Source organism: Pinus tabuliformis, chromosome 7 (genome assembly GCF_031772625.1).
Source record: "Pinus tabuliformis cultivar Carrire ecotype Pingquan chromosome 7, CPIR1, whole genome shotgun sequence".
NCBI classification, from domain to species: Eukaryota; Viridiplantae; Streptophyta; class Pinopsida; order Pinales; family Pinaceae; genus Pinus; species Pinus tabuliformis.
Window position 1 is genome coordinate 1279893795 of NC_142293.1, and position 9946 is coordinate 1279903740.

At 32.9% G+C, this 9946-nt stretch overlaps 2 pseudogenes; both read right to left on the reverse strand.

Annotated features, from left to right (window-relative positions):
• Positions 1-8740: 8740 nt before the first annotated feature.
• Positions 8741-9079, reverse strand: LOC149252163 (cytochrome P450 750A1 pseudogene; annotated as a pseudogene).
• Positions 9080-9103: 24 nt separating this feature from the next.
• On the reverse strand, positions 9104-9721 carry LOC149252164 (cytochrome P450 750A1 pseudogene; annotated as a pseudogene).
• Positions 9722-9946: the final 225 nt, after the last annotated feature.

Sequence of the window (9946 nt, forward strand, 5' to 3'; positions counted from 1 at the left end):
TCAAAAATCTGTTTTATATTATGTTTGTTAATCATTTCTTATCTTTAAGAGTTAATCCATGCGTGTCTGTATTCTTTTAGTGGTTAATATTCCTCACAGGGATCTGCGTAAGCTATGCATTAAATGGTTTTTATACATCACTAAAATTTTCTTTAGTTGTGTATATAATGGTTCCTCTTCATTTCTGGAATTTTCTTTGTCTATTCATTTGATTGTTCCTATTAATCGTTGGAATTTACTTAAGTTGTAAGATATTAAAAGTGAAATTTTTGTACTTTCATTTTGAATTTATGGGCATAGCTATATTATTCGCTACATTAATTGTGTTTTGAATCTAGCTTTCGAATTTAATTACCTGTATGTCGATTTCGGGCTTAAGAGGTTTTGTCTTGATGCCTAATCTCAAGGTCATATATGTGAATGCATTTCAACTTGTAGTCGATGCTTGAATCTAAGGTATATTTTCTTCAAATGAGCTTCTACTTGTAATCGTAATACTCAAGTATGGGACTATAATCGTGCATATTTCTTTACCTGAAACTTAATATGTAAATTGTATATATGATGGCTAGAACTGTTAGTACATTGAATGCATTGGTTTGGCATATAATCATAACTTCTCATATTCTAATGATATTTTGCCATACAACTTCTCATTTAATCCTTATCACTATATGATGTAATTCCTTTTTAGGAAGTTCACCTTCAACATTGTATTTCGGTTAGTCATGTACAACTCATGAGTTCATCATCGAGTTGTATTTGGTAGTGCAGGAGTAGAAAGGTTATTTTTTTTCTTTTTTTTTTCTCACTCATAAAAATTCTCAAATCATATTTCTCCTATGTTTATGTTGCATGCCTTGTAATTTATTATAAGTTAAGGTTTCACGTATATCTCAGTTCCTTTACATGTATGTGATCGATACACAGTGGAGATCCACAGGGAGAGGATCTTAGGCTTCTGTCACTATCTCATGCATTCATTTTACTACCCTTGATACGATTCCTATGGAATCTAATTTCCTTCCTATGGATCATTTGGGAGGTCAGTACTTCAGTTTTAGTTTTAATAGACCAGTTCAATCATTTATTATGAAACCAAATCTACACCCACGAAAGGAATGCTAATATCCTTGTAATCCTTTTAACAAATAATATTAAGCATATTCTTTAAGATCCACATAATTGGATAGGTAGCACGGAATCAATTCACAATTTACAATAACCCTTTCCTGCTTTTAGTGGAAGGTAAAGAATAACATTAGTTCTTTGACACCGAAGATTTCCCTTATTTTTATTATACCATATTATATCTCTACAAATATATATTTGAGCAACAGAGAAAATGTATCTATATGCAACAAGAACAATAGATTAACTACTCCAATAGATTTGAAACAATAACCAGATGCATCTACAACAATAAATTCATAGTCATAATCAACATAGATCAAACTATAGATTTCAGCTATCCATCATACTACAAAACTTGAACCAGAGAAGACATTGTCCACCAAACCATTAACTGCCTCCAGCTCTCCCCCAAGCTCTATTGTTTTTCTAGAGAATCAAAAACCTCATTAATTCTCCATTTGGATAATTATTACCCTTCATCATGATATTGTTTCTAATTCAGTAGTGTCCCGCCTTTGATGAGCTTTATTGTTATCCTGCCTAGGCTTTTGCTTTTAAACATCGCCTTTCTCTCCCACAATGCTTTAAAGCCAACTAGTCTTAGCCATTTTCTCCAACTAAAATTTTTCTAAGGGAGTTTATCTCCTTCTCTTAATATTATCTAGAATATTTGAAGATTCCAATCATGAAGAATTAACAATATTATCCTTGAGTGTCTTTTTTGAGTGCATAGTTTCCTTAAACATTAATTTCCTTTTTCTTATTAATAAGAAAATACATACAATAATTATTCATAGTGTTTTGGCTCCAGTGCCATTTATTATACACATGCATTAAACACCAATATCTACTAGGGGATGTCACATTTTATTACCGATAATTAACCTTTAGCTTGTATATGTTTTTATGTTAAGCATTGTATATGAATATTTTTCTTATTTAGTATGGTAAAGAAATTATTTTTTAATCCTATGATTGGTCAATAACTCTTGAGTTTTATTATAGGATCCACTAATATGAATTGACTATGAAACTAACTTTAAATTGTTGTTCAATTGGAGAGTGGAGAAGCGTGAGAAGTGTGTTAGGTCGACCCTATTTTGCCTAAGAATAGAAGCATCTTTCCCACATACCCACAACCAACTTCATGACCAACTATCTTCCCTCTGCAGTGGGTGATCCACAGATGTGTGTCAAAATGCATACCCTACCCTAAAATGAGAGGATTGGAGCATGATCTAATTGATTAATTATCTTCCTCCTACATTAGGGTATGAGTAGGCTCCTACCCACACCCACCTACCCCCTCCAAAAAAAAAGATATTTCTTATTAGTCTGGGATTTCCACCACTTTGATATTTCATTAGGCTTAGAAAATAATAGAATATTGTTTTTACATATCAAATTGACCTTGCTTATATAGCTTAATGGGAGCTTGGAAACAACGAGATGGGTGGGGGCGCAAGGTGTTGAATCCATATTATACATAATGTATCACCAATTATAACTTTTTCCCATTCCTTAGACAAATAATTGAATCATGAGTTAAATCAACAACACATTATACATTAGAAAATCATAAAAAATGAGAAGAATGCACAGGTAACCATGAAAGTAGCAACACATAGAACATAAGGCACATACGCAACACATAAACATGAGAATGCCAAAAATTAGGCGGAAACACTTCTCAGAGAAAAACCAGCATACTCTCTCTCTCTTATTCTTCTTCTTATTATTAAAATATTCTTCTTACATAATTCACTTGCCACCACCATTGTGCACACAAGATTTACTCAACGAACCTCTGACATATTTTTTGCATTCGCCACATACTAAAAAACACCCTCAATTTGACTACATATTCAAAAATACGTCTAAAAGTCACATTATTTAACCCCCTACAAACACAAACCCAATAAAGATTCTTAATTTAAAAAACCCCTACTTTCACCAGATATTATAGGTATCTTGTTTTTCATCACATTTTTATACCCTTTTATTCTTTTTCATTAACTTTGAGCTCCATGTTTTATACTTGTCAATATAAAAACCCTTTAACCCCTATTTTATGCTCAAAATATTATGTCATTTTTTCCTCAATATATATCCCTAAATGAGCACACGTGGTATTGTATTGCTATGCTTGTGAAACCCTCATGCTAGTGTGCAAGCTTAATTATGATGCATGCGAGAAACCACTCACTTTAAGACACTACCTAATGGAAAACACCACTTCCTCAACTATATATAGGCTCCAACCTACTGCAGGCCCTCCGAAGTCACCACCTAGAGGAAGCCACCACTCTCTATTTCTTATGCCTCAACATGAACGAAGCCATCACTCCCTAAATCAACAAGACAATACTTTCTCGCAGTCCACCACTTTCCTATTTATGGCCCCAACCTTTAAGCTATTAGGTACCAAATTTCATGCATTTTCAAACTAGGGCCCACTATCTCTACATAAACACTATAGAGCACATTTCACAACTTTCAAACTGGGCCCACTTATAACTCTCTTAGCTCACTATCAAACTTCTCTACAACAAAATCCTTTGCTTAACTAATGAATCTACTCTGAACATCAAATACATAAAATCCTTCTCACTCAACCATAGATCACTCAAAAATATGCTAGAAATATAAAGTGTATGGAAGCCACAACTACATATAAACCAATCAATACCAGCACTAGAAACATACTCCTGAAAAATCATTGTCAACAATATGAAACATACAATAGCTACATCAACACTCTAGCCTTCATAGAAAAAATACAACACTCAACCATTCTTGTAATTCTATCCATCAAAACCTCACGCAATACTTGCCACAATTGGACCTACAACATAAACAAACAATGTAGACATATGATCTTTAATTGAATGTCCCTATAATAGAAGCTACAACAATATGCTGTTCTCAAAATCTATATTAACTTAATACTAGAAACAACATATAGACATTGTTAGATACTCTCCTTAATCACTCTGAAAATATTTTCTTTATTTCTTCATATTTAATCGTTGATTTTCATTCTACATTAGTGTACCTCACATTCTCACACAATCTAGCCCTTACCTCTACACATTCTGGAATTTTATAATAAAAGAAACATGCAATGCTTTCATTTGATCACATCCCATGATTTTGGACCAAATCAATGGAAATCAATTAAAATCTTCAAAAACCATTTTGAATTGACTCCATTACCACCAAAATACCTAGGTAAATACTCTAGGAAAGGCCCGTGGTATTTTGTCTATGCACATAAATCACATTTTTCTCTTACAGGAAGTCCGGTAGGCACATAAGGGCAAGATCGAGCAGATTTCCATTTGAATATAACAACAAGTACGCATGGATTTTGCAAGTGTCATAGGCATGAAGAAGAAATCAAGAGAAAATGTTGCTATGCTCGGAAAAATCATGTTTTTGAAAATCATACCTACAATTACCTACAACACCACTTCCTCAGACATTTTTTCAACCAAGTGTACACCCCCAAAAATTTTGAACACATCGACAATACAATGTACAAGCTCTCCTCAACAATTAACATCAATGCCCCCTTTCATCATGGTAATCCTCCTATCACATCATCCCCCTTTGACATCAATAACAAAGGGATTCTCTAATAGGATGAAAGGGCGATATCACCCATATTTTGACTAAGATATTCAAATGATTCTCAAAGTAGTGGTTTTGTGAATATATCTATAATTTGTTCCTTAGTGTTGACATACTCCATTTTGATGTTTTACCCTGCAACTTGTTCTGAATGAGAGTGGTACTTGATCAGGATATGTTTTGTACTTGGATGCATGATTGTATTCCTTAAGAGAATGATTTCACTGGTATTGTCATGGTAGGTGGTGATAGGTTGATTTGTCTCTATATTGACATCCTTCAATGCTTCCTTCATCCATAGGAATTATGTTCAACAATATGTTGTTGTTATGTAATCAATTTCAACTATGGATAGAGATATAGATGATTGTTTCTTGGTTAACCATGATACAAGATAGTCTTGTAAAAATAATTCATTCCCATTGGTAATATTTTAATAATCAATATTTCTTTCCCAACCTATATCACTATATGTTTTTAAGGTAAAAGTTATGCTGTTAGGGTACAATACTCCAAAATAAAAGTTCCTTTTAGCTATCTAAGTATTCTTTTTACAACTACCATGTGAGATTCCTTAATGAACGACTAGAACATTGCCACCATTTCTATTGCTTGCATGATATCTAGTCATGAATATATAAGAAACTTCTAGTCATTGATTTGTAAAGAGTCACATCCACCACAAGAGTTTCATCATCCTTACTTAGCTTGTAACCGGAAGTCATAAGTGTTCTCGTAATAACACATTCTTCCATCCCAAATCACTTAAGCATATGCTTGATATCATTTTCTTGTGATATGGACATTTCTGCTTTAGTTTTGAGTTACTTAAAGTCCAAGAATGTAATACATTTCTCTAATCATTCACATTTAAAATGCTTTTTACATCTCTTGGGAAAAGTTGTGACCCATTTCATCATTGTTACTCCAAAAAATTAGAACATCCATGTATATTAATTTTATTAGCATATTGCCTTTGTCGATCTTCATCTAAAGGTTGCTTCCTAAAACTCCTTTCTTGAATCCTTATTATTGAATATAGTGACTAACTCTAGCGTACTAAGATCTTGGACATTTCTTTAATCCATACACTACCTTCTTTAATTTGGATACAAAGTCTTTATTTTTAGACAAGTCAAACCCCTCTGGTCATTCCATCTATACTTCCTTTTTTAGATCTCCATTTAGAAAGGCTGAATTCACATCCATTTGATAGACCTTTAAAGAATTTTGAACAAGAAAATGTTAAAAACATCCTTATACTCTCTAGTCTAGCAAGAGAAGCAAAAGTCTCTTCAAAATCAATTCCTCCAAATTGAGTATATCCCTTGCACACCAATCTTTCCTTATTTCTAATGATATGCCCATATTCATTAATTTTGTTCTTATACACCCACTTGGTTCCTATGACATTATTATTCGTTGTATGAGGTACTCCCTCCCATGTTCCATTATTTTCAATTGAGTTCATCTCTTTTTCCATTTCCGTTATTGAGTGAGGATCCTTACATATGTTGAGTGAAATTTCCCAGTTCTATTGTGGGTAAAAAGGAAATGTCATTCCTTTTTAGTTTGTTTGTCATTCTTCTTCGAGTTTGTATTCCTCCATCCACATCTAAAATTGTTTGGTCTTATAGATGATCTTTATGTACAGAATTTAACTTATATGGTGTTTAAGATAGTTCTTCCTTTTGATTTTCTGGCTCCTTCTCTTCCTTTCCACCACTTTCCTTTTGATAAGTAAGGGTATGGTCTTGTTCATTGGTTTGAACAACTTCTTGTTTAGGAAGAGATTTATCTATATTTACATCGATGCTTTTGACTATCTTCCACAACCAGTTGTTGTAGAATTTGTAGGCTTTTCTTCTCAATGAGTATCCAAGGAAAATTTCTTCATCAACACGTGAAAGAAATTTCTCTAGTGAATCATCATTAATCTTCATAGAGCATTTGCTTCAAAATATTCTGAACCATTTTATAGATGGATTCCTTCCTTTCCATAGTTCATATGAAGTTTTATCATTGTTTATTTGTAGTTGATCTTTGTTCATGATATAAATTGTTACCCCAACTGCCTCCCTCGAAATTTTCCCTGTAAATTAGCCTCTAACAACATTTTTCTTGCAGTTTATTGTACAAATCGGTTCTTTTTCTCTATTACTCAATTTTGTTGTTGAGTCCTAGCAATAGAGAGTTCCCTTTTGATTCCATATTTTTCACAGAGTCATTGAATTCTCCTAAGGTAAATTCCCGACCTCTAGATTTTCTTAAGCATTTGATCTTCAACTTGCTTTCATTTTCAACGATTGATTTGAAAGTTTTAAAACAATCTAGCATTTTTGACTTATATCTTATGAAAAATACCCACAACATTATAATATAATCATTTATGAATAAATTAATGTATATTTCTCCTTGTAGAGCTAGAGTTGTGGTTGGACCACACAAATTTGCATGAATAAGTTCAAGAGGCTTTGATGTTGACAATTCCTTTCAGTTAAAGCTAGTCTTTGTTTGCTTTCCAGGTTGACATTGTACACATATACCATTTTTTGGATTTCAAATTTGGAAGATGTTTCTTATTGCTTAATTTTTGCTAATCTTCACCAAGTTATCAAAGATTAGGTATCCCAAATGCATTTGCCACAACCAAATTTCATTTGCTTGACTCATGTAACATCTCTCTTCTTGAATTTCACTGAGAATGTATACCTTGTCATGTGACCTTTTCATATTCGAATGTCAAGCTCTATTTTCAAGTGATGAATGTCTCATTCTAGATTTCTAGAGTTGTCAGCTTTAAAGATTGAATATGTTGAAATTGAAACGTGTTCCTTATGAATATCACACATAAACCGATGCTTATGTACGAAATAATGCACTGCCCAAAAATCCATATAATAGAAACCATCATCACCCAAACATCTACACAGAAGAGAGAAACATCACCTTATTAATTAAATAAAACTTAATTTTGAGTATGAAAATGGAAAATTATTCAAAATATTTTCATCTCATCTATTATTAAAATTATTCTTTTAATATCGAATTTTGTTTATCTGTTGAACAAAAATTCAAAATTTTGGAAGACCACTTCCACAAATTGAAATGGATATAGTTGTCTATCTATTTAATAAAAATTCAAAATTGTGGAAGGCCACTTCCACATATTGAAAATTGAAATGGATAAACCTATTGGCTTAAAGTTTATTATAATAAATACCAAAATATAATATATTTTTAATTTATAATTAATAGCATAAATAATAATAACACTAGAACCCTTTATAAAAGAATATAAATATTCAACTTTATTGAACAAATAATATAGAGTAATTTAACGAGTAATAGGTAATATATAGGCATATGCTGGATAGTATTTTAAAAATATATGAATGAATAGTAAACATAATAGAGTGGATATATATTTTGAATATTTTAATAGTTTAATAACAAGAGAGCGTTTGTAAATGCGAATTTTATATATATAGATAGATAGATAAGTTTATTAATGGTCATGTGTTATATTACAATATATTGTATATTGTATTTTAATTTTTATATATAATATAAATATATAATTACAATAAAAATATATATATTTATTTATCAAACATCATGCATTAAGTATTGACAACCAATTACATATAACTCCATATTATTGAAAATAATTGATCTTAATAGACCATTACAGAGGACACTTTACTATCGTTTACAATATTCTTTTTTCTGAAACATTATCTTCCCCTGGTTCAGGAATATGTGAGTATTTGTATTAATAGCGATATATCTAAGATGCTAATATTTATAGTAATCCCAACATGACGAGAATAATAGCATTTTTAATAACCTCGACATGACTAGATGTACAGAGTCACAAAGGCAGGTACTATACTCATAAGCCATATAATGGGGAAACCATTGCAGATAAAGAGAAACTGTCCCTTCCCTCGTCTCCTCCTATTCCTACGGTTTAGGGTGAAACGCTGATCCTCAACATTGGATAGGCATAGAGAGGAACCTGTCTTGGAATCGTGATTCCACAGGCTTCTTTTATATCCAGCTGGGAGGGATCACCTTCAAGACTCCAATCAAAAGTGTGCAGCAACTGAGTCACTGTAGGTTCAATGGTATGAATAGCCATAGAAGCCCCTGGGCATCCTCTCCTTCCTGCCCCAAACGTTATCATACCGAAGTCCGATTGATCTGTTAAATTGATATTCTCTCCTTCCATGAATCTCTCGGGTTTGAATTCGGAAGCATCTTGCCCCCACATATTGGGATCCCTCCCTATAGCCCACAAATTTACCATGACCGTTGTTTGCTTAGTTATGTACTATCCTCCTATGGTCACAGCCTCCATAGATACATGAGGAATCGCTAGCCGCAGCGCAAGATTCGACTCCTTTACATTACCGTGTTGGCCAACGACTGATTCGATTTCTTCCTGCAAACTCTCCATCGCGTGGGGATGTATGAGCAGTTCAGTCATTGCCCACTTTAAAGTAGTTGCCTAGTTCAGTCATGCCCCGAACATGTCCTGCACAAATACAAATCCAATTAGTTGCAAAATGTTGACTGACCGACGTTTGAGAATGAGGGGCGAGGAATACAACCACAAGAGCCTTGACGGTTGCCCGTGTGGTTTTAGTGTCGGTCTTAGCCATATGCAGCAACACATCGACGAAGTCTTGCACATGAGGCTTTGCATCTGCCTCTTTCTGGCCATGGGATGATTAACATTAACATGGTCGTCTATTATTTTCTCTGCAAATTCATTGAATGTTTTATCAATTTTCTTCATTCGCCCCTAACAGATCAAATGTACCAACAGATCTTTAAACCCTTTGAATTCACCACCCAAATCATCGTCAGATTTTATTTTTTTCACAAGTATTCGCCAAACTATGTTGAAGGTGACAGTAGAGATGACCTTGCTCACGTTCATGCCCATTCTTAATAATTGCTTAAGTAATTGTTTTCCATCAAGTTTTTGGTATAGTTAGAGTAGGATATATGTTGGATATGCCTTGATGTAAAACTTTATGAATAGATAAAGGAAAATATGATTAAACAACTTATATTTATTGATATCACAATTTGATCAATTTGTGTAATTAAATATTAATTTTCTCACACTCGCAATTTGATGATTTCAGTAGAATAATTTTAAATCCTC